Genomic DNA, 25,290 nt, shown 5'->3' on the forward strand with positions numbered 1-25,290 from the left:
AACTGTGGTGAGGTGGGGATGGTGGTGTGCTGAATTGGGCGATTGGGATTGACATGTATACACTGATGTGTATAAAATTGATGACTAATAAGAACCTGCAGTATAAAACAAACAAACAAATAAATAAATAAAATGCATATCTCAGAAAAAACTAAATTTCCTTGTCAATTGCATTATTATGAACTTTCATCAAAAAAAAAACCAAACATTGTGCTCAGTGAAAGAAGCCATTCAAAAGGCCATCTTTTATATGATTCTATTTATATGAAATGTCCAGAATAGGCAAATCCACAGAGATAAAAGCAAATTAGTGGTTGCCTAGGGCAAGGGGAGTAGGGAGGAATGGGGAGGTAACTGCTAATGTGTATAGGATTTCTTTTTGTAGTGATGAAAATGTCCTAAAATTAATTATGGTGATGATTGCCCAACTCTATGGATATACTAAAAACCACTGAATTGTATACTTTAAATGGTTGAAGTGTTTGATATATGAATTATATCTCAATAAAAGTGTTGTTTAAAAAATTCAATGGAACGGGTGTGCTTGTTTAAAAATTAGGATTTCTGGGCCACACAAAAATGCTTACTTCATGTTGGGGCCCAGAAATCTGCATTTTCAGCAAGCTCCCCACAAGATTCCAATACACTTTGAGAACCACTGCCCTAGGAATGGGGGAACTTCTTTTTTTTTTCTTCTGTGACTGCAGTTAGGCCCTGGGGGCTTATTATTTTGTTTGTTTTATTTTACAGAAGTAGCTTCAGATTCCCTTTAAGAATTCTATTTATGAAACTTGCCTTCAGCCTGGAAGAAGTTATTAAGGTGCTAACAGAGAGTTTTTATGATTTTAATTAGAAACAGGCAGTGGAGCCCATGTAAAACTTCCCTATTGCCTTGGCAGTAAAGGCCCCTATTCCCTAAAGGAGAGGCCAAAAGACATGGGAAGGCCTTTCTGGAAAGGTAGGAAACCATGATTTGCTGAGAACCTACTGCATGCTGGCAGCTTCAATATACATCACCATATTCATACCCTGTGAGGTGGATACTGTCAGGATCTGTTTGGTTCAAATAATTTAAGGGTCTAATTCTGAGCCACAAAAATCAGTGACCATTTCACTTATATTTTGCTGCATTAAAAAACTACCCTAGGGTTTCCCTGGTGGTGCAGTGGTTGGGAATCTGCCTGCCAATGCAGGGGACACGGGTTCGAGCCCTGGTCTGGGAAGATCCCACATGCCGTGGAGCAACTGGGCCCGTGGGCCACAGCTACTGAGCCTATGCGTCTGGAGCCTGTGCTCCACAACAGGAGAGGCCGCGACAGTGAGAGGCCCGCGCACTGCGATGAAGAGTGGCCCCCGCTCGCCACAAATACAGAAAGCCCTCAAACAGAAACGAAGACCCAACACCACCAAAAATAATTAATTAATTAATTAATTAAAAAAAGAAAAAACTACCCTAAAACTTAGTGGCATAAAACAACTCTTTTATTATGCTCATGTACCCTGTGGATCAGGCATTAAGCAGGGCAGAGGGAAGGAGGCTTGCCTGTACTCCTTCATGTCCATGTGTCCTGAGCTTCCTCACAATATGGCAGCTTCAGTATTCTTAGGTGATGGTTGAGGGAACAAAATGTGAGAATCCCAAGAGAACCAGGAGGAAGCTGTATCTCCCTCTTATGACCTATCCTTGGAAGTCACATAGCATCATTTCCATCGTATTCTGTCAGTCACCCAGTTGCAAGGTAAATCCAGATTCAAGGAAAGGGGACATAGACACCAATTCAATATGAGGACCATCAGAGAATTTGCAGGCAGATTCTGAGCCGATATCTGGGCTCCTTGCCAGATTCAGGAAGAACTGACTTTTCCATAAGAAAAACATCATGTCTTAAATTTTATTATGAACTGTCCTAGTCAGGGGTTCATCACTTTCTTACCTCCCTCAGGGACTAGAATAAAGGGACTTCTGGCCCTGCCCAGCCTCCGAGTTGCTCCTTAGAGAGAGGAGCTAGGAATCAGTCAGAACTCTGAGCCTCAACCTATAAAACCCAGCAAGCAAACCAGAGAGCCTGACTCCTGCTGTTTTCCTCTCCTGTGTCAAGCCGGGAGAGTCTTGATGCCCTCATCCCCACCCCTATCTCCATCCCATCTTCTCCAGGGCAGAGCCTTATCTCCTGAACGTCTGCGCTGAGAGATCAAGACTAGGAAGGTGAGATGGAAGAGGGATGGATAGGGAGTTTGGGATTAGCAGATGCAAATTATTATATATATGTATAACTAAATCACTTTGCTGTACACCAGACACTAACACAACATTGTAAATCAACTGTACTTCAGTAAAATAGATTAGTTAAAAAAAAGACTAGGGGGACTTCCCTGGTGATCCAGTGGTTAAGACTCCACACTCCCAATGCAGGAGGCCCGGGTTTGATCCCTGGTCAGGGAACTAGAGCCCACATGCCGCAACTAAGAGCCCACATGCCGCAACTAAGACCTGGCGCAGCCAAATAAATAAATATTTTTTTTTAAAAAAGGACTAGGGGGCTTCCCTGGTGGCGCAGTGGTTAAGAATCTGCCTGCCAATGCAGGGGACACGGGTTCAAGCCCTGGTCCGGGAAGATCCCACATGCCACGGAGCAACGAAGCCTGTGTGCCACAGCTACTGAGCCTGTGCTCTAGAGCCCCCAAGCCACAACTCCTGAGCCCGCGTGCCACAACTACTGAAGCCCACACACTTAGAGCCCCTGCTCTGCAGCAAGAGAAGCCACCACAATGAGAAGCCCGTGCACCGCAACGAAGAGTAGCCCCCACTCGCTGCAACTAGAGAAAGCCCGCATGCAGCAATGAAGACCCAATGCGGCCAAAATAAATAAATAATTTTTTTAAAAAAAGGACTAGGAAGGTGATATTGGGCATCAGGAAAAGTGCTGAATACAGATTCAGCAGATAAAATATCAAGCCCTGCCTCCCTTGATACTAAAAGGTAATGGCCATGGGTTTTTAGATGGGTCACAAGGACCCACTGTCACCCAGAAAAGATGACTGACAAATTTCCCAGGATAATTCATCAAGTGTAGCTGTTTAATTGTAGCCCCAATTTTCAGGATCTTGTCCTTGGCCACAACTAAAGGGTGTGGCCATCCCTTAAGGCTAGACTCACATTCACCAAGTTTACAATAAGCTGATGCATATACCCAAATGCTAACATTTAAATTCACCATGAGAAGTGCAATGGCTAAATCATCCATCATCTATCCATAGAGAATCTGTAAGGGAGGCCAATTCATCACCAGACAGTTGTCATGGGATTTGGGCTCAATGCAAGTGGAGCTGGCTATGTGACCAGGATAGGTGATAAGCCGGATAGAGAGAGCCTGATGGTCTGTCTCCCAAAGAGGTACTTATCTCAGTAGCAAACTCTCTGACAGCCCAGACAGCAGTCCCCCAGTGGGGATCACATATCCTCAGCCAACAGCCTCCAGGGCTCCCTGTTTGCTAGATTGGGGCTGATTCTAGCCCCCCACCCCTACCTCACCCCACCAAGTTAATAAGCTTTCTTTAGACATGGCAGTGTCACCCGTTGGTCTGTACCAAAGATCTTTTCCCACTCTTGGGCTAAATGACATTATGTATTTAAGGCAACCTCCCAAACAGGTGTCTCTTGACCTCAGCAAGTTATTTTTTCACACTAAGCTTCCATTTTTCCACTGGAGAAACTAGGTAGGGTGATGTAAGAATCAGCTCACACGGCACAGCGCAGAGCCTGGCTCACAGGAGGCACTCAGTAAATGGCAGCTGGCAATTCTATGTGATACATGAATGATGGTGTCAGATATCCCAGCTCATCTCAGGGAAGGCTGGCCCCTAGCTGCCGTGATGGCCCCAGGGGAAATGAGTCCCTTAGGCATATTTCTATGGCTGTAGGCAGAGCCAGGCGTCTTGGGTGCACCCCACCCCATCCCCCTACCTGCCCCCGGACACACACACTTTCATGTGACCACCTTTTCAATGTGTACACATAACCAGCAGTGTTCTTCCTCAGCTTAATAAAACAAATTGATCAAGAGTCAATACAGGTCTTAATTACAGGCTCTGCACTGGAAGATCGATGGTGGAAGATGGAAGAGGGGAGAACAGGCCCTCGATGGGCGCCTGTAATGAGGTTCACTGGTCCCCACAGTAAGTCATTTATAAACATGGTCTCCTGTCTGCGGCTGTCAGCATCCCTGACAGAGCTTAATGAGCTGCTCCTTCCTGCCCCGGGGTTAATGTCAGAAGCTGATCATGTTTTCTGTTGCAAGAGGCACTGCCTGATGGTGAGTTTCATCTACAAATGTCCCCATTCTCTCAGGAAATGCATTTCCCCAAAATTCTTGGCAGGTATACACACTGAATTTCCCACTGGGGCCTCTCAACCTCCAGGAAGTGCCATTGCTGAATTCTCCATTTGCAGCCTCTTTCCTTGGCTTGGGTGGATTCAGGAGAGGAGTCCGTCAAGCCTGGAGTTTGGGTCCTGGAGTGAGGCGGTTAAAAAGGGAGCCTTGGCATCTGACTATGCAGGTTTGGATCCTGGCTCTTCTATTCACAAGCTACATGACCTCTCTCAGTTTCCTTGTCTGTAAATTGGGAGCAATAAGAGATAAAAGAAGGCCCTTCCATTTGGTGCAGCAGCACGGTGTGCTGTGTTTCACCACACTGGCTCTAACCAGCTGAGGCTAATAACCATCTATGGACTTGGAGAAACCCCAGATCAAAAGACCATCCGTAGACCTAACTGAAGGCTCTTTCTTAACCAATACACAGTGAGACTTACACATTAACTGACCATGTACAAGCCAATGGACTCATTCCATCCAATCCGGGTGCAAATGGCAATTCTTAATTAACATAGTCACAACGAACCTCCCTTCCCTAGCACATAAAATTCCCTGACATTTTCCCTTCCAGAAGCCACTCGATGAATTTCCTCCACTGCGTGTCTCCCATTGACTAATAAATAAGTAAACTCGGTACTCAACCTTCCAATCACTGAGATAGCCTTTGTTTTTCCTTTAACAGCACCTCCTTCAGTAAGAGTACTTTCTCATGTAGGCAAAATAAGGCTCCCCAAAGATGTCCATGTCCTAATCCTCGGGATCTGTGAATATGTCAAGTCACCTGACAAAGGATAATTAAGATGGCAGGTGGAATTAAGCTTGCTGATCTGCTAAGCTTAGGATAAATAGGTTAGCCTGGATGATCCTGGTGGACCCAGTGTAATCATAAGCATCTTTAAAGGGGGAAGAGGGAGGCAGGAGAGAACCAAAGCATTGGCAGCTGAGACGGACCCAACTGATGTTGCTGGCTTTGAAGATGGAAGGAGCCATGAGCCAAGAAATGCGGGTGTCCTCCAGAGCTAGAAAGGGCAAGGAAATTAATCTCCCCTAGAGCTTCCAGAAAGGACGACAGCCCTACCAACACCTTGATTTTTGCCTAGTGAGTGTCAGACTCCTGAGCTCCAGAACTGCAGGATAATAAGCTTGTGTTGTTTTAAGCCATTATGTTTGTGGTGGTTTATCACAGCAGGTGTAAGAGATGAATACAGGTATCCCCCTCATGGGGTTTTTGGTGAGCTCTTCCAGGTAAAGTGCTTAGCCCATGCCTGGCAAATCCTAAGTGTTCAATTAATATTATTATGATTTTTAATAATGCCATCAATTTCTTCATTATAGAGCTTCTCACCTCCTCCCTCCCTTTGACCATTCCCACAGCTCAGCTCCCGCCAACAGAGGTGAAGGAAGAAGAACTGACCTTTCCTGAGCGCTTCCTGTGACCAGGCACGGTGCCAGGCCCCTGGTCCAGCACTTGGCACCTGCCCTCTCAGTGGGTGAGTGTTCTGGAATCACCTTCTCTAGAAAACCAAATCTGGGCCCCAATAATGGTAAGAGCCCAGCTACAAATCATCGGCCATGTGGGGCATCTGAACAAGCATCGTCAATTGCACTCATCCAACCCTTCTCCAAACACAAGTATGAGGCACTGCTGTGTTAGGCGTTCTCATAGCATCATCTGCCAGGGGAGCTGAGCTGCGCTCGGAGCCCAAGCTGAGCAGGTCTCTGCCTCTTCCCGGCTCCGGAGCTCTTGACTCACCCCCTCCTTTCAGGTCCAGTGGCCCCATGATTTCCTAATTCATCTGCCTCCTCATTTGACTGTGACCAACTCGAGGACCCGGCCAGTGCCTAGCCCTGGCACAAGTGTGTCAGCAAGTCTTTGTTGCATGAAGGAGGGGGAAGGTATAGATCATTTTTATTTGTTCCTTGAAAAAAAGCAGGAGCTCTCCACAGCAATGCTTAGATTAACAACTTGGGCTTCTCCAAGGTCCTTGCCAGGACCAGGACCAGGACCAGGGTGAGGCAAGAGAAGAACCCAGGGTGTGAACTTTAAAAAGGTGCTCCCTCTCCGGGGCTGACCCCGTACTGGGACAAACCCAAGAGTGAGTGCTCCTTACATTTGACACCTTAGATGTCCCAGCCCCGCCCACTGCAGTCAGATACTGTGTCACCAGCCACTGTTACTGGAGCTTGAAGCAAATCTCATTAAACTTCTTAATGATACATAAGTCAATTGTCCAACATCACTGAAAGATGAAGAATTTAGCTTGGATATTGGTAAGGATATGCTATGCTGTGATAACACATTAATCCTGAATTTTTAGTGGCTTAACATAGCAGTTGATTTCCCACTCACATTCCACGTTCACAGTGGCTCAGCGAGGGAGCTCTGAGTGGTCTAGGGCAGTGACTCTCAAACTTTGGGATGCAGAAGCATTAGCTAAGACCTTTGTTTAAAATTCAGGTTCTTGGGCTTCCCTGGTGGTGCAGTGCTTGAGAATCTGCCTGCCAATGCAGGGGACATAGGTTAGAGCCCTGGTCTGGGAAGATCCCACATGCCACGGAGCAACTAGGCCCGTGAGCCACAATTTCTGAGCCTGCGCGTCTGGAGCCTGTGCTCCGCAACAAGAGAGGCCGCAATAGTGAGAGGCCCGCGCACCGCGATGAAGAGTGGCCCCCACTTGCCGCAACTAGAGAAAGCCCTCGCACAGAAACGAAGACCCAGCACAGCCATAAATGGATAAATAAATTAAAAAAAAAAATTCAGGTTCTTCATCCCTACCTCCCAAGGTTCGGATTAGGTAGGTCTTGGGAAAGCCCAGGCGTTTATATTTTTTTGCACATTCCCCAGGTAATTTTGATGCAGGTGCTCTGTGGACTGGATCCAGCCAGACAAACCATTTCCACCTAACAGCTGGGCCCTGCCAGTGCCACACATGGTCTGACCCCAGAGTACTCATGGATCTAGCAAAAGGCTGGGAGTTTTGGTAATCTTCCTGAAGGCACAGACTTGGATGGGCTGGTCTTAAGTGGGGAGAGCCTGCCATCACTGGGTGTTCTCAGTGGGTAACTATAGCCTAAGGCATGGAACACCTGTTATAAAGACAACTGTAGCCAAGGGGGGAGGGGGCTACCCATCCCCAGGGAGCCGGACACCATACCACAGACATTTCTGTAAGCCAGGAGGGCTGTGGCACTGGACAGAGCAAATTCTGCAGCACAAGCCTCTGTGAGTTGGAAAAGAATCCAGCACTGAGTAGAGCTGAAAACACTGACAAGAAAGCTGGTCAGCGAGGGGGCAATGACCCCCCAAGGCATGGGAACCCTATTTTGTGCAACTTAGGAAGAAACATTTAATCTCTCAGCAGCTGGTATGAGAAGTCATTCATAGGAGGGGACTTCTGTACTGAAAAGCAGTTCTGATGGGCACCTTGGGGGTTGAAGCGAGCAATATACCAGGGGTCAGGCAAAACATGGAAATGATTCCAAAGCACACATACACACACACACCAAAAAAAAAAAGGAAGAGGAAGGCAAAAGCTGAGGGAGGCCTCCTTCCTCCTCGGGAAGGAATCCCAGTAAGCTAAAAAAGTGTTTATCAGGTAGTTTGCTGCATGGTGTGCCTAAGACCACATCCTTGGTCTCATCTCCAGTGAAATCTCCATTGCTTGCTCACATTGGGAAGAGTGGGTTTTCTTTGGGGGAGGGAGGTGGAAGGTTCCCACCTCAGGAGGGCTGAGCCCTTTGTCAAGAGTGCAAATCAACAGGCGGTGAGCCATTCTCCCTGCTCCACTCTGGGCCACTCTGCAGTCTAGAGGCTCTGGCCCCTCCAAATGGTCTTGGAAGAACTCCTGGGCCTCTCTGAGCAGAGGAAGAAGCAACCACACCTGGAGAAATCACGAAGCAGCCCCAGGGCCTGGCAGGACTGAGAGGGACAGTGATGATTAACTGAAGACCGTGCCTAACCGATTAGACTGTGATTAACCAACGAGAGGTGTGCAACCCAGGAAGTGGGCTTGATGCTACATGCAGGTGAGGCAGCCCCCGGAAGCTCTTTAAATATGTGGGGCAGGGTGAACTTATAGGGCTTGGAGCTAGTGCACATGCAGGAAGGAGCTGGGAGCCGGGGTAATTTGGATCATGCCACTAACCTAAACAATTGGCCATGAGAGTAAATGTAATAATAGTAATAATAATAACAACAATAGTAGCTAATGCTTATGCAGACCTACTATGTGCGGGTTCTGTTTATTAACTTATCCGTCCCCACAACAAATTATGATTTAAGTATATTATTGCCACCCTTGTATGAAAAAACTGAGCCCAGGGAGAGCGAGTTGCTTAAGGGTACACAGCCTGCAATAGCAGGACCAGCATTTGAATGTAAGCAACGTGCCTTTGATATCTATGTTCTAAACCATTGCCCTCTGATATATGTAAAAGTGCTTTATTAAATAAATTTTAAAGTGCTGAGCAATGTTACGTATCACTAGGCTCCTGAATATCTAAACAAGAGATATTAAAACATAAGAAAGCAAAAACCAACCCATAGCTCTGAAGGACTTTCAGAGAGGTAGAGAAAATTGTGACTTAAAGATACTCCCACCTAACCTGCAGCCTTCCCCAGGTGGGCAAAATTGTTCACCATGCCCAACATAGCTGCCCTGTTTCACAATAACAATTGCCGTTCTAGGCACTTCTCTTTGGCAGATCAAAAAAAAAAAAAAAAAATCAGTCAATCCTTAGGAATTGCTATGAACCAGATCAAGCATTGTTTAGACCCAGGAAGTCACAGAACTGGGCAAAGAAGACAAAAACAGAAGCCTAGAGGGTCAGGTCTGGGTTTTTTCAGCACGGAGAGTCAGTGAACAGAGACAGTCCTGGTTAAAGGGCGAAAGTGAGCACAGACCAATACAGAGGTCACCAGGAGATGCCAAAAAGGAGATGCCAAAAAGAGTAAGAGTTGAGTGACAGAAGCTGAGGGTCCTGTGTGAGCACAGCCAGGAATAAGAGCGTCAGCTGCAGGCAGTCTGACCAAATCTGCAGAGCCCCATCCACTGGAAAGCCCCTAGTCCCAGGTGCAAAGGCTTTGCCCAGCATCTGAAAAACATGGCAGTGAAATGCCTCCTCCTGGTGACTCTAGGCCCAAAGATCAGAGCAATTCACACTTTGCCTGCCAAGATCAGGCCCCCTGGAGGCTCGTGATGTGTCCCTCCAGCTCTGACAGGGGAAGGAGATAGCATGGGAATGTCCCTGCATCATGTGAGAAAGGCTTTCCTGATTTCTGTGTCTACATTTCATCTTTGTTGATATATTTATGTCAGATCTTGATCATCACACTTGCCCACAATTTAGGCTGTTTTCCTTCCAAACACACTAAATACGTGTTATCGCTAAGAAACTGACTTTTCAATTTACACTGTTTTGCACTCATTTCTTAAAACATCTTGGTGCCATCTCAATGTGAACCACAAAGCCAACCCTGATGGTACTGCGATCTGGACCACGAGGGAAGCAAGCAGGCATCCATCCCTAAGAGCTCCTTTAGAGATGCTTAGAGCTCGGCAGTCATCGTCATGTTCCATAAATGCTAGGAACCACAGAGAAAGCCAAGAGGGGCCTTCATTCAACTTTAAACAAATCCAGATAAGCAGACCCCAGGCCAGCCCCTCCCGACTGCAAAAGACCCCAACAATCTACCACCCTCCCATATTCCACACACATGAGACCCAGGACAAAGATATCCTGTGCGATCTCCCAAGACTGAACCTGCTCACACAGCCCATCCTCCTGTCCATGACAAGTTTGAAGGTGGCTCTTGCGGTGTCCTCCCCTTTTAGAATGAAGCACTTTGACCTTGACTAGAATAGCAAGAAATCTTCTCTGGAGACTGTGCTCTGAGAAGCAAAGCACTAGGCAGAATGATCCCAGGCAAACCAGGTCTCTGCGGTTAGACAGCTCCCCAGATCATCCCCCTGCACCCCGAGACATAGCAGGACTCAACACCTGGGGGAGGGAAGGGAGTGGGAACATCACAAAAGAGTCTGCACTGGAAGAGTTTCCGTGCACTCAGGGAGCCGTGGAAGCGCCTTCCTAGCGCCCACGTGTGAAGCCCACACTCCTCTCCACCCAAGCTCGCCACCACTTTCTACTGATTCTCCCCCTGGAGCCTGGGGCTCTCCACGTTTGCCTTGGCTTCATTATCTTCCTGTTCCCACTTTTCTAATTCGCCTGCTTCCATGCATTTGCCGCCACGCAGGTGTCCTTCCACCCGGATTCTACTTTACCCATCCTTCCAGGCCCCACTCAAACCCCATCTTCTCCACAGTTCACTCACGCGTCCCCCAAGCTGGGCTCACTCTTGTGTTTCCGCGTCACACCTGGTACTCCTACTGGGATTCTTCATTGCCTGGGGTATAACTTGGGCTCATTTCCTTTTCATGTGCTTGTAAGAACAACCTGTATTCCAGTCCCGACACGTAAGCTATGTGACCTGGGGAAAGCTGCTTTACCTCTCTGATCCTGTCTCCCGATTTGTAAAATGAAGACTGTAAAGTCTACCTTCCAAATTGCTGGGGAGATGAAAGCAAATCACATGGATAGTTCACCTATCACAGGGCCTGGCGTGCAAACATTGCCCCATGACTGTCAGTGAAGCGCGATCCTGTAGGGCTTAAGTGGATGGGCTCTGGAGCTCGGTTATCTGGATTGATTCCCTGGTTTTATAACTTTCGAGTTCTGTGACCTTAGACAAGCTACAAGCTACTCATCCTTTCTGTGCCTGACTTTCCTGCTCTTAAAATGAGAAGAAGAATAGAACCTACCTTGTGAGGCATGTTGGTGATGCAGTGAGTTCAATCTGATGCGGGGCTTAGAAGGGTGCATAAGCGTTAGCTCTTGGTGCTGGCAGCCCCACTCCCCTCCTGGAAGGCAGGGCCACGCCCCCAACGCCTTAGCAATCCACACCTCATCCAGCAACCCACCTGGTCTCAACAGAGGAACTGAGTCAAACCGCAATCACCCACCTCAATCCTCCTCCAAACCATGCACCTCCAGCCAGCAGGGAAGATTTTGCCAGACGCAGTCAGATAACACCCACGTCTTCAGTGTCCTTCAATCACCTATCTTCACGTCCCGAGATGGCAAAATCAGAACACTGAGCCGTCTCACTCAGTTGTGCATTTCACAGATGGGGAGAGAGGAGCACAGAGGCCAAGAAACTCCCCTGGAGTCACACAGTAATTACATTTTCTCTCAGCCTGACTTTCCCCGGCAGGAATGGCTGCCCTTGTCAGTTTCTTCCCTTCCTGCTCCAGTCCCAGCCCCTGGGGCTTTGCCGGGCATTGCTCACAAACCAGGGGTGATACTTCACGCCAAGCTCGGGTTGCTGGCAGGTCATGGTCAGCACAGGAGGAGCACAGGTCTTATATGAGAGGCTCCTCCTTCTGGGGGAAGGGTCCTCTGTGCCCCTCCCCACATTATTGCATTATTGGCCCCAGCTCTGGGCCCTGCATGCCCTGCAGATTGGGCTGGCCACAGGCCGGGGGCACCACGATGTGAACTCTGCACCAATTCCTGGATGGGCAGTGAGCGGCAGAGTCACATCTTTCACATCCTTTTACCCTCACAGCCGCACAGCAAGGCAGCATCTCACTCCTTTCTACAGATGAAGGTGATGAGGTCACGGGACAGGGGAGGAATTGACTTGATCCAGTTTTCACAGTTCACTCGGAGGTTCCAAGGATCCGTTTATAAGTGGAAAGACTGGTCCATAGTGAGAACCGGGAATGCCCCTCGGTTAAGCTGTGTTACCCTGGGGGAGCCATTTCCTCCAGCCACACTCAGTTTCCCATCTGAACAATGAAGACTTGGTTAAAGAATCTCCAGGAGAGCGTCCTTTCATCTCTGACATTATCATCAAAAGGGTGATCCCATATATTTGGCAACCCATAGCCACCCCCAAATGAGTCATTCCAGCCGGAGGTCTTGGGGTCCCACTGATTCTTTATTGCTTCTTCCATAAGGTGCATTAAAAAAAAAAAAAAAAACACACCCTTTTTCTGCTGATTTGCAAGTTGCCTTTAGGTGCACCTGGAGGTGTTCTCTGCCCTTCCTGCCACACATTGCGGATCCTCCTGTGTCCTGACCTACACTGTCTTCTGCTTGGCTCTGGCTGCAGCCCCTTTGCCTGGACCTACACCTGGAGTTTCTCTTTCCCACTTCCTTGCCTTTTCATTCTCACCCAGCCTGTGGCTATGCCAGGCCTGGACCTCCTAATGCTGCACTTTTAAGTGGTCTCCAGGATTCCTGCTGTTATCGACTTTTGAAGCCAATCATCATCTTATTTGTAAAGCACTGTGAGAGAGGTGCAACAGAGTGGAATGAGCACCAGCTGAGGAATCAGACACACCCAGGAAGGACGCCAGGCTCTGCCACTCACCAGCCCGGACAAGTTAGGTAGCTTCTCTGAGCCTCAGTTTCCCCATCCTTAAATGGGACTAATGATAGCAATCCCATGGTTGTGAAAACTACATAAGATCATACATGTGCCTGGCACATAGCAAGCTCTCAATAAACCTCAGCTGCGAGTCTTATTAAAGAGCTTGCTGCCCCAATGAGGAGTAAGCAGATGCTGTTGGTACCCTGCTCACTCATCCCGTCATCCGACCCCAGACGTCATCTGCAGACACTTCCTGTGTGCACAAATGTCTACAGGACAGTGCTGGGGAATTAACACCCCAGGAACAGGCCGAAATCACTGAGGAATGGGAGTCGGTCGATACATTTCCGAGCTTCCTCACCCCAGTGCATCAATCCTGAGCTGTGTCCCATGCCACCTCTCAGAAAGCTCCAGTGGGATTGAGCCGCAGTTACGCACAGCCAGAACCTGCTCCCCCTGACTTCCCCCCTCGGTCACAGTTCATCCTGCTGTCCCCTCCCCCATAAAACTACTTGCCCCCAAACCTTTATCTCAAGGTCTACTTTGGGGAGAACACAAACTAAGGCAGGAGGCAAATGAGTGAACATTCCACGGCCATCCAGTGAGGTCAGTGCTATAACAGAGAGAACACGGAAGTAAGGGCATCATTTCAGTTTAAGGGCTGCAGAAAGCAACCTGTTCTGGGAGGTCCCACTGGGAAATGGCTACAGTCATACCCCAAGCACCATCCATTTTTACTGAGTGCCTATTTGGTAGCAGGCACTCTGCCAGGTGCTGGCAATAGTACCCAACTCCTACCCTCCAGAACTCGCAGCCCCGAGAGTGCGGCAAACACTTATAATTCCATGTACCTGTGCTGCGGCAGGAGCCCGCTCAGGGACTGGGGTGTGGGGGCCATGTCAGCTGAAGCCTGGGGGACGGATTAGCAGTGGCTGGGCTGTGTGAGGGGAGGGCGCTAGGCTAGGCTGGAAGGGTCTCTGTGTTCTCATCTGTTAGACCCATCGCCAGGAATGACAGATGTGGACACTATCCCCTCCGTAATTAGGACTCGTTAGAAGTTCTGGCTCTTGGGAGCGGGTACTGAGCTATATTTTGGAAACAGCCTAGAATTTGGAGTGTCCGGAATTCCAGCCCTGGCTCAGCCTCTTGTTTCCTAAGTCACTTCATCTCTCTGGATCTCAGTTCACACTTCATAACTTGGAGTCAACAATACATACAGCTCCTGACTGTTGTACAGATGAGATGAAATAAATTCTATCAACACAGTGAGTGGGAGCCAGGAGTTAGTTGGAGGACATGCCTGAGAGCGCAGTGGGCACTGGGGGGAGATGCTGAATGAAAACCTGAATGTGGACTTAGCTGACCTCTCATGTCCCAGACATAATATGGGCTTCTTGAGAGACGTGTTTCGAGTGGATGCTTGATGTGGCATCTGGGTGGTGGCGACTCCACTTGCTCTCCTAACCCTGTTTTGGATTCCAAGGTCACTTCCCCTCAGTGAACCCTCACCCCTGAGCCAGCTTCAGAGAAACCCCCTTCAGGGTCCTAAAGCTCTGACGGGGCTGGGATTCAAGGACCCAGTGATGGGCTAAGTGGGCATGTGACCACAGATTCTGAATGGAGAGAATGATCAGTGTAAGGGTCTAAGATCTACAATGAACTTCATTAGATTCCCTCCAGTTGTTTTGATATAAAAAGTGGAAATCAACCAGAAGCAGCCTTATCAAATAATTTAAACTTCTCATAGAATTTTTCAACATAACAAAAGATCACCCAGTACAAAACAATCTCGTCGATCTAAAGGAATCATTCTTGGGACTTTCTTGGTGGTCCAGTGGTTAGGACTCTGCGCTCCCAACGCAGGGGGCCCGGGGTTCAATCCCTGGTCAGGGAACTAGATCCCGCATGCGTGCCGCAACTAAAAGATCCTGCATGCCGCAACTAAGACTCGGTGCAGCCAAATAAATAAATAAATATTTTTAAAAAAAGTAATCCTTCTTATTAATACAAACCCCACACACACAATTGGGCAGGGGAGAGGGTGGGGGTTAGGGTAGAAGTTCACGATGCTTGACCCCTAGGTCAGGGCCAAGATAGCCTCTCTCCCTGGCAGCTCTTTAAGCCATCACTCTGGAGAGGACCCTACATGAGGACTCTTGTCACAATGAGGTCCAGAACCTCTGACCAGAGACTCAATCTACATGTATTGGGAGAGCAAGAGAGAGCACGGACTCCTGCCACGGAAGCAAGGGTCATTGAGCTGTGAGCTTTTATCCTCAGTAAATCCTACCATGTTGGTATCGGTGTATATGCCAACTGCACTCCTACCGTCTGGCTATAGGTTTTACATATGTGCAAATTAGGCACCCCTGGTCCCAATGGTTTCTGGTATTTGCTCTTTGGTATTCACTTCCTCATGTAACCCCACCTCTTGACTGTGGGCTGGATCTAGTCATTTGCTTTTAATGTCTAGAATATGGCAACAGTGGTGGAATGTCACCTCTGAGATGAGGTAATGAAAGATCACAACTCTCCCTCTTGCTGGCACTCTCACTCTGGCTCTTGTGCGCTTGCTCTGATGAAACAAGCTGGAAATGACCGTGTGGCAAGGAACTGAGGGTGGCCTCCAGGCAACAGCCACCAAGGAATTGAGGCCATAAGTCCAATAGCCTTCAAAGAAATGGATCCTGCCAACAACAAGTGAGCTGGGAAGCCATCCTTCCCCAGTCAGTCCTTCAGAGGAGCCTGCAGCCTCAGCCAACACCTTTACTGCAGCCTCCGAAAGACCCTAAAGCAAAGGTTAGGTTGTTCCCAGGTTCCTGACCCACAGAAACTGTGTGATAATAAATGTGTGTTGTTTTAAGCTACTCAATTTGGGGGTAAATTGATATGCAGCAATAGCTAATAGTACACCTAGTCTACTGATTCTGAAAACATGTAATTAGAACTCAGAGTCAGGATTCATACACATAATCATTCTACAGTCAGCAACAGGGAAAAGGCAAGACAAAGAAAATGAGTTTGGGAGATAACCTTGTGTCGCATGACAAATAATAGTAAGCAATATTCCTGGCAAGGAAATCCTGTGCATGCACACCCCCCAGTGAGATTGAATGTCATCTCATTCAATCCACACCACAACCTGTAATGTTGGCACTACTCCAATCCCTGTTTTATAGATGAAGAAATTGAGATTCAGAGAGTTTAAGTAAGTTATCCAAGCTCACAAAGATAGTGCTGAAAACCAGGATTTTAACCTAAGCCTCTCTAACTTCAGAACCTTCCCGCTAAGCACTGCATTATAACCCTGACTAGGCTACAAATAGGGTAGGAGCCCTTTACAGTCTATGAGAAGGAGGGCAAGGGTCCACCCCTGACTCTATTTTCCACATCTATTATGTGAAGTACAGAAGTTCTAAGGGACCACTGAGATCTATGTCTGAGACTGGGGGTGGGGTACAGTGTCAGTAACTCTTTGGTTGAGCCCTATAATCATGCAATAAGATATATGCATCGCAGTTTATTATAACATTAATGACAATAAAGAAAGATTAGGAGAAGAATAAAATAAAACTCCTGAGGCAGAGAGAACTGTAGCCTTGAAATCAATTGCAGTGAAGGTTGCTGAATTTACAGACTTAAAGGGTCCAGTATCCCAAGGATTTTTCAGATTCTTGGCCTTCCTATACTTTCTCATTCAGGTAACCCACAAAAATCTCTGGACAGTAATTCTTTTTTTTTTTTAATTTTTTTTTTATTTGACTGCACCGGGTCTTAGTTGCAGCATGTGGGATCTTAGTTCCCTGACCAGGGATTGAACCCGGGCCCCCTGCATTGGGAGCACAGAGTCTTAACCACTGGACCACCAGGGAAGTCCCTGGATAGTAACTCTTTAAGGGGAATCTGATTTTGCATTTAAAACTCCTTAGCCCATCTTATACACTTATTCACTTTTCTGACCTCATCTCCCACTTCTGCCCCCATCTCCCACTTCTGCCCCAACCACACCTAAGACACACTCTATGTTCCATCCAGTTCAAATTTTGACTATTTCCTCTGGTTTCTATGACTGTTCCACTGTTTAGAATACCCTTTGTCACTTGGCAAACATCTGTTGTTTTACATCTCAATTTGACTATAACTTCCTCTATAAAGCCACTCTGGAAAAACCTTTTGTGCTGTCATGTATTAGTTATCTATTGCTGTGTAACAAATGACCCCTAATGTAGCAGCTTAAAATGACAAGTATTTATTATCTCAGAGTTTCTGGGAGCAGCTTAGCTGGGTGCTTCTGGCTCAAGGTCTTTCTTGAGGTTAGAGTTGAGGTGTCAGCCTGGTCTGCTGACATCTCAAGGCTCAACGGGGGCTGACAGATCCACTTCAGAGCTCACCCCTGTGGTTGGTGTTGGCAGGTTTCATTTCCTCACAGGCTGTTGTACAGAGGCCCTTGTTCCTCACCACTCCTTGGGGGCATAGGTCTGCTCACATTGTGGAAGCTTGCTTCCCTTCACATATGTGATACAGAGAGAGACAGAAAGACAGAGACAGAGGGAGCTGTGTCACTTGTCATAGTCTTTTTATAACCTAACTTCAGACATGACATATATCAGTACTGCCGTATTCATTCATTAGAAGCAAGAGTATAAATCCAGCCCACACTCAAAAGAGGGGATCAGGTGAAGACGTGAATACCAAGAGACAGAGAATCCCTGGAAGCAATCTTAGAGATTGCCTTGTACATAATCACTTCTCATGATCAAGACATTATACTTTTTTATTTATTTGTCTTCTTCCCCTCAGGGACCAGACTGTGAGTACCCAAGTCAGGACTCTGTCTTTTTATATAGTTTCCCATTTCTGACACATGTCAGGCAATAAGGAATGAGTGGCCTTGACACTTTCCTGCCCATTGAGCTGCTCTCCCAGAACCTGAATCAGTATGGGGATCTATGTCCTGTTAACCATCACAGAGAAGAACAGTCTCTCTGATGATGTGTCTGTCCCTGGAATAAGCCCATTTGCCCAAGAGCTCCCTCCTCTGCCTGCTTTCTTCTGGGTCACTGAATGGAGAGATAATCTTCTTGAAGGCAGCTCCCTGCCCAGGTGTGTTTTAGGGTGACCATTACTTTCCTGGCCAGATTGCTCTCCCCCCGCTTCATGACACCTCCCATGAAGACCCCATCCCTCCTTGTGCCTTTCTCTCTCCTGTTGAGTCTGTCTCTCTTGCTTTCATGTCTTCCTTTCTTTCCACTGGCCTACTTCACTGAGTCAATTTCCAGTTTGAAGGAAAGTCAGAACATTTTGTCCCTCAGTGTAGTGGTTGTGTACAAGGTGTATGGAATCAGACTGCTTAGCTTAGAATCCCAGGTCTGCTATTTATACTAGAAGTGTGACCTTAGGCAAGTTATTTAGTTTCTCTGTTCCTCACTTTCTTTATCTGTAAAACTATGATAATCATAGTAGACATATCTCATAGTGTTGTTGGAAAGATTATGAAATATGAAGAACAGTGTTTGACACACAGTGTTATAAAGATGCCTGCTGGACAAATGAATGATCCTGCCAAATAATGTGCCAGAATAAAATTAATAATTACATCTAAGAGGTTAGATGTCCTGTCCAAGGTCACACAGAGAGTTAGTGACAGAGCTGGAAGGAGACCCGGGTCTCCAGACCCCAATTTCTCTGCAACAAGCAGGAAAGCGGTACTCTCCAAGCTGATGCTTGGGCCATTCTCAACTCACTGCATTTCTTATTCTCTCATAAGGATAAATCAACACTTAAATGAGCAGCATGAGGTTCCTGTTGATGGAGTCAGCTCATGGTAACATCTTTTTCAGTATGTTGATTAATCACAGGAATCTCGAGCTGCCTGTGAGGCTGGGAAAGCAGGTGATTCTATGCCCATCATGAATTGACACAGACATGGGGCCCAGAGGGTGCTCTAAAGGTTCAGATTGGATCCATACCCATCCATCTTGAAGAAATCCTTTGCTGTCACAATATATTAGCTTCCTTTATTTTTCTTTTCATGATGGCTCTGCTGAGAAATGTTGTCAAATTGGTTTGTCATCTGTAAAATGAGGCTGGAACTTGCTCCCACCTTGAGGGAAAGGATTGTTTCTTATCTAACCCTGAATGCCCAGCACCTGAGTAGTACATGGTGATTACATGCTCTGAAGATCTGCTGAGGAATGATCTTTGAAGTCCCTCCCAACTCTAGCATTTAAAAACACCGACAGCAAAGACAGAGACAGAAAAATAAAACTATTGAAAACAGACCAACAACTCAATGAGTACAGACAGCTCTCTGGGGTCACTCACACACAGGCAAATAGGCTCAAACATCTCAGCAGATTTTGAGGGTACCAGTGGGTTCACTACTTGGTCAACAAATATCCATAGTGATGATCCCAAGTCACACAGATAGTTCAGTCTTGTTTAAGGAGGCATTGGCTGGTGGTGTATGATTAACCATGTTAACTATAGAACACCTGCACTGAAGAGATGATCCATCAAAGCCCAAAGACCAATAAAACCACAATAAATTCAGCTCAGCCGACATTTTTTTGGTATCCCCTATGCATCAGATACTTTGTGAGTTTTGGTTCTCTGAGAAGTAGACACCCAGATGGGATTAGGTGCAGGACATTCTTGGGGGAAATGCCTATGACAGGTAAAGGGAGCAAGAGCAGGTGGGGAGAACCCTCAGACAGAGATGCAAGTCTGACACCCATGGGAGAGGGAAGGCAGGATCAAGAAAGAAAAGCTCAGATCACATGCACTTCTGAGTTAGAGTCAGACCAGGCATGGAGGAGCTCCATGTCAGGCAAGAATGGTATGGCTCTGGTACTCCTGAAGTGTTTAGTCTTGGGCTAGAAGTGGTCCTAGGAAAGCTTGGCCTGAACCTGAGTGCAGGGAGAATCCAAAGACATAGCAAGGAGGCTGCCGGGTACCCTGCAGCCGGTGCTCTTGAAGGGAGTGGGACATGGACATGGTGGCCACAGACCCTCCTCTGTTTCAGAGGTACAGACCTGCCTAAGATCCAGCACTTTCCTTTGAAGAACTTTCTTTTAAAGGAAGAAGATCATGAACAATGAAAAAAATATGAGAAGGGACTCGTGGCAGAGAAGAATGAGTCATTAACTTACTTCGGCAAATGATGGTGCCTTGGAGAAGTCTTCAGAGAGGATGTGACCACCGGTCAAAGTGTTGAGGCATCATAGCTGGAAAAGGGTGGCAGAAAGTAGATGACCAGATGGTCTGCCCTATGGGAAAGAACAGATTTTAAGAATCAAACTGCCTCAGTCTGTGAAGAGGCAGCCTGAAAGGGGTCCTAATCAAAGTGCACAAATTTATAAAGAGAGGATAGAAAGTGGAAATGAATTTGCTCATCAAATCCGAGAACCAAGGAATAAGGAGAGAGTGTTTCAGAGCAGATGAAAAAAGGCCTGCTTTACATTGAAGGTTGTCACCTTTTACAGCTAATCAGAAGGAACTGAAGATGCTATATAGCAATGCCCCAGTCATCTGACCCTCCCTGGAGAGGAATTTTTCCATGCATATAAAATGTCCATATGGCAGGATGTGATTCTTTTAGGGAAAACTAAAACATAATCATGTTGGAGAGAAAGCTTTCCAGAATAAGCTGACCAATGCCCTGCCTTCTTAAGCACCATTTAGAAGTTTCCAGGTTGGGACTTCCCTGGTGGTCCAGTGGTTAAGACTTCGCCTTCCAATACAGGGGGTGCGGGTTCGATCCCTGGTCGGGGAGCTAAGATCCCACATGCTTCGCAGCCAAAAAACCAAAAACGTAAAACAGAAGTAATATTGCAACAAATTCAATAAAGACTTAAAAATAAATAAATAAATAAATAAGTGTTTCCAGGTGACTCAGATGAGCATGAGTGACGGTGCTCAGATGTGGTGATATCTTCCCGTCCAATGAAGTGTGGAAGTAGAGAAGCTCCTACACCAAATGGCTCCAAATACTGCACTCCTGAAGTTGCCTTGTCACCGTCTTCATCCACTATCAAGCAATTGGCGTATCCTTTCCCCTTCTTTCAAGGAATTTGCTTATAGGAAATTGAGACACACTATCCCTTCTAATTCATTGCTTCTAATTTCCTTTGGGGTAGAAAACATGATAACCGTTCTCATCGAAATTATATTTAAGATGAGACTGAGTATGTTCTAAAGAACTGAGGTTCTCTTCTGTAAGTTGATTGATCCATGGGGAGTCCCTGGCATCTATTTTTGCCACAACCATGAGTTTGTACTCATGAGTTGGTGGTAGACGGAGGGGTATTGTTTCTGTCTTGGTTCTGAACTGTTTTCTAGATAAGGAGATCCTAGGTGATCTCATCATGATAGACAGTTAAGGGAAACTAGGACTAACATTATTTCATATGCTTCTTCAAACCATGCTCAAAGCTTGAAAGGTAAAACCTGGCTTCGCCTCTGCTTCTAGTTTGTGCCCTTGCTGATAAGAGTTCAGTGGAGCAGGAAGAGCCATGGCCAGGGCTAGCAATCCTGATATGTGGGCTTATTACAAAGACCATAGAAACACGGCTGCCCCACCCCCCATCCCCAAGTACATCAGCATTCGGGAATGAATGAATGAGCAAAGATTGCTAGAGTTTCAACAATGTGTCAGGCACTGAGTTAGATGTTTTAACATACATTACTTCATTTTAAAGATAAGGAAACAGAAGCTCAGAGAAATTAGTGGAATTGCCCAAGGTCATGCAGCTGGTAAAGGACAGAGCTGAAGCTAGAAGTGTCAATGCCCTTTCCTTTACATATAATATCTTGAAGGAGCCTGGAAATCCCACCCCAGGTGGAAGCAGATTGGGTTAAAGGACAGTATTAGCAATTCCACTGTCACTTCCTTCCAAACCAGACATTTGACCCCATCCCTTGGTGCATCCCCAGTGGTCAGCTCGGAGCCCTGTTCCCCATCAGCCTCCGTGGCTCCAACAGTCCACACTTGCTCGGCTTGGAAAAGCATTACATGCCCCCTATAATTTAGCAACTCAAAACCAGACCCCTCTCTGCCTTTCTCATTTCCCCCCATTATTTACAGCTCACCCTTTCTGACCCAACCAAGAAAACCTGCTCACAACCCTTCAGATGGTTTGTGCTTCCACTTCTTTCTACACCTTCTCGTTGGGTATGCATCTGTCTCAATAAAAATACATCTCCCTCTCCTCCGTCCACCTGGACTCTTCTCCTTCAAATTCCTCCTCAAACTCATCTCTGGGGATAACTGGTTAAACTCAGCTAACTCTTCTAGTTCCTTAGCACTTGGAGAAAACATGGACATTCAAGTCAGAAAGAACTGGGTTCTAGACCTAAGGTGACCAGCGACGAGCTGTCTGAAAGGCGAGTCACTTTTTTAAAACCTGTTTCCTTAGCTGTAAAACAGAGATTTAAACACCTGCACCTTGCCCAACCACAGCAGACGCAGTATCTGCTGCATCTGAGTGACTGACTTTGGGAGTCAAACTTCAAGAGTCTGAATCCTGGTGATAGTGCCTTGAGCCAATTACTTAGTTTCTCTAAGCATCAATTTGCTCATCTGCAAAGAGTTGTGAGGACTGCAAAATGAGATAATACATGTAAAACACTCAGCAGAATATCTGCATATTGTAATTGCTCAACAAATGTTAGTTGTCGTTGTTATTATTATTATTTATCACCTACCTCGTCAAGTGAATGTGAAAGCAATTAAAATAAAAGACAAACTAAAATGAGTCAGCAGTGTGCTGATGCTGACTTGTATCAGTTTACGAGACTCCGTAATTTAATGATAGGAACTTTGCAGACAGATCCATGGCAAGTTAGTAGCTTGAGAGCAGCTGTGATGGGAGGAGTTCACTACAAAAATCAACAAGTACAAATCAGGGGTGGTTTGGTTTTTGCTTTTTTCTTTTCTTTTTTCTTTCTTTCTTTTTTTTTTTTGAGAGTCTATTTTTAAACGTTTACCAGCACACCCTTGAACTGTATCTGGAACACAGTAGATATTGTGTGTGTGTGTGTGTGTGTGTGTGTGTGTGTGTGTGTGTGTGTGTGTGTCTTCTGTCCTTTTGCAGTAATTCCAGCTGTAATTCATTCCTTTAAGTCCCCACCCATGATAAAGCAGCCCAGCCTCCGTGCCTCCTCACTAATGGAGGGGCGCCCTCTAGTGACAGAAAGAGTAATACGCTCTCTGAAATGTCTTCACTACAAGAGGGGTCAGTACAAACGACCACCTGGAGGCAGAATCTAACCCTCTGGTTTTGTAAATAAAGTTTTATTGGCACACGGCCACATCCATTCATTTACAAATTGGCTATGTCTGTTTTCACACAACAATGGCAGAATTGACTAGCTGTAACACAGTTCATATGGCCCACAAAGTCCAAAATATTTACTACCTGGCCCTTTACAGAAAACGTTTGCAGACCCCAACCTATAGTACAATTGTGTAAGCTGATTTCTTTACTTTTACCTACCTAGGTTCATAGACCTCAATCCTTAGATTTATTGGCTGCATGGCATTTGATATCCTATTGTTGTAGACATAGGTCATTTCCAATAACCGTATTATAAACAGTCCTATAGTTGATACTGAGCAGGGCCCTGTGGGGCTCCTGGGCACAAAGCCTTTCTGTGTCCCCCATTTCTTTGATTACAGGAAGTAGCCTTCATTCAGCCTCTATGACCATCCCTGAGTTTCAACGGGCAGATTCAAGCAGTTGTTAATTAGGGAAGGGAGGGGATGTGAGACCAGGGAGAAAACAAATAGTCAAGAAAAACAATAATGCAGCCTTGGGGCAAGGTCCTGGTTCCCCATCAAGGGATACACGCAACAGTATCTTTGAGCTGTTTTGCAGATACTGAAACCCCTCCAGGTGGGAGAAGTTAACATAACGAACGACGGTATGCTGCTCACAAGCATGTAGACCCCAAACTAGGTGGAACCTGAAGACTGATGATGCTGACTCCTTACCTCACCCCCAACCCATCAGAAGAATGTCCACGAGCTGATCACTCCTTCTTTGAACCATTACTATAAAACTTCTCACTATCCTCTCCAAGTTGGGACACACAGTTTTTCGAGGCAGGAGCCCACTGTGTCTCCCTTTGCCTGACAAAGTAATAAAGCTATCCTTTTCTACTTCACCCCAAACTCTGTCTTCAAGATTCGATTCGGCACTGGTGTCCAGAGAAGCTGAGCTTTTGGCATCATAGTGAATCTGTTATCATTTCCTTGGAAAAATGTCGAGATATCCCCGAGGTAAAGAGCTCACTCTGTCACCGGAAGAAAAGCACTCACAGAGTCTCTGCTGCTCATTGTCTGTGGGATTTGAAGCAAAGCACTTAACGCTTCCTGAACCTCAGCTCCCTCATCTGTTAAATGGGACTAACAGTATTATTTGCATCCCTGGGTTGCTGTGGGGAGCAAATAAGATCATTTATCAGCTAGCCTTTCCCAAGCTACAAAAACAAGTTCAGTAATGTTGGTTTTTATCACCTATATAGCCGAGGGAGGTATACATACTTTTCCTCGTGAATCACCTAGGACTCTGTGTGGAGAACACAAATTCTTATTTTGAATGTGCTTCTGAAGCCATTTCCAACCTCCCTGGTCTGGTCCCTAAGTCCCACTTACTCCCTTAGAATGTGAGCTCTTCAGAGCTAAGAGGTGAAGGTTATGCCTGGGGAGGGGGTGTGGAGGATGAAGGTCAAGTGCCAGAGGTGGGAAACTCGGGGAACAAGATGTCTTCGGCCCGATGATGTATTAGAGGCTGAGCCTGAGAAGTGAGGCCCCATTGCTAAAAGGAAACGGGGCTGGGGGCTCTCTCCTCAGCCTTGCAGGGAAGAGGCATCTGGTGAATGTTCCCAGGAGAGCTGTGAAGCAAGATCCACACTCATACAGGTGGCACTGTGACCCTCAGGGATATGATCTGCTCCTCCAGCTTCAAGCCAGTCCCAGGGCCAGCTGCTCCCAGCACCCTCCCTGGGGAGGGTGGCCCCCAAAGGATGGCGTTTTCCTTCTTTTTTTTCTGACAATATCTTTGGCATCCCCTCCTTCCTTTGTCCTTGCTCCCCTCATCCCCAGCAGGCATGCGTGGCTTGTAGTTGGCATATCGGATGCCCACCGTAGCGGATACCCTAAATGCCCCACCAATAGTGCCTGGGCACTGCCTGTTCCCATGCACACAAACCGGGAGACTTCCAACTGAAAACACATGTGAGACACCGCCTGCTTGGCCCTCTGAGCAGGCTGCAAAGGAGCGTTCATGCCTCCCATTCTCAGCAGCAGCCTTCAACCAGTGACTGATGGCAGTGGTAGAAGAACACCTCTGCTCCTTATCCCTCGGTTAGTAGTGTAACGGAGGAATGCTGGACACTCCCTTCCAGAGGTTTTCTGAAGGTTTGCGCCCCAGTTGCCCACAGCAGTAATGTGCAATATGTCTTACCTTTATTGGCTCCTTT

The 25,290-nt window shown here is 46.7% G+C and overlaps 1 long non-coding RNA gene across 10 annotated transcripts in view; it reads right to left on the minus strand.

The window, feature by feature from the left end:
- The window catches only part of LOC132348764 (uncharacterized), a 271,302-nt gene that overhangs the window by 86,616 nt on the left and 159,396 nt on the right, over nucleotides 1–25,290 (minus strand). For 9 of the 10 annotated variants that reach the window (XR_009497553.1, XR_009497550.1, XR_009497546.1 and 6 more), the window contains exon 3: nucleotides 19,959–20,075. The exons of the other annotated variant lie outside the window; for it this stretch is intronic. This is a non-coding gene — a long non-coding RNA (uncharacterized LOC132348764). The remainder of the gene's footprint in view (nucleotides 1–19,958; nucleotides 20,076–25,290) is intronic. 10 annotated transcript variants of the gene reach the window in all.

Source organism: Balaenoptera ricei, chromosome 15 (genome assembly GCF_028023285.1).
Source record: "Balaenoptera ricei isolate mBalRic1 chromosome 15, mBalRic1.hap2, whole genome shotgun sequence".
Taxonomy (NCBI): domain Eukaryota; kingdom Metazoa; phylum Chordata; class Mammalia; order Artiodactyla; family Balaenopteridae; genus Balaenoptera; species Balaenoptera ricei.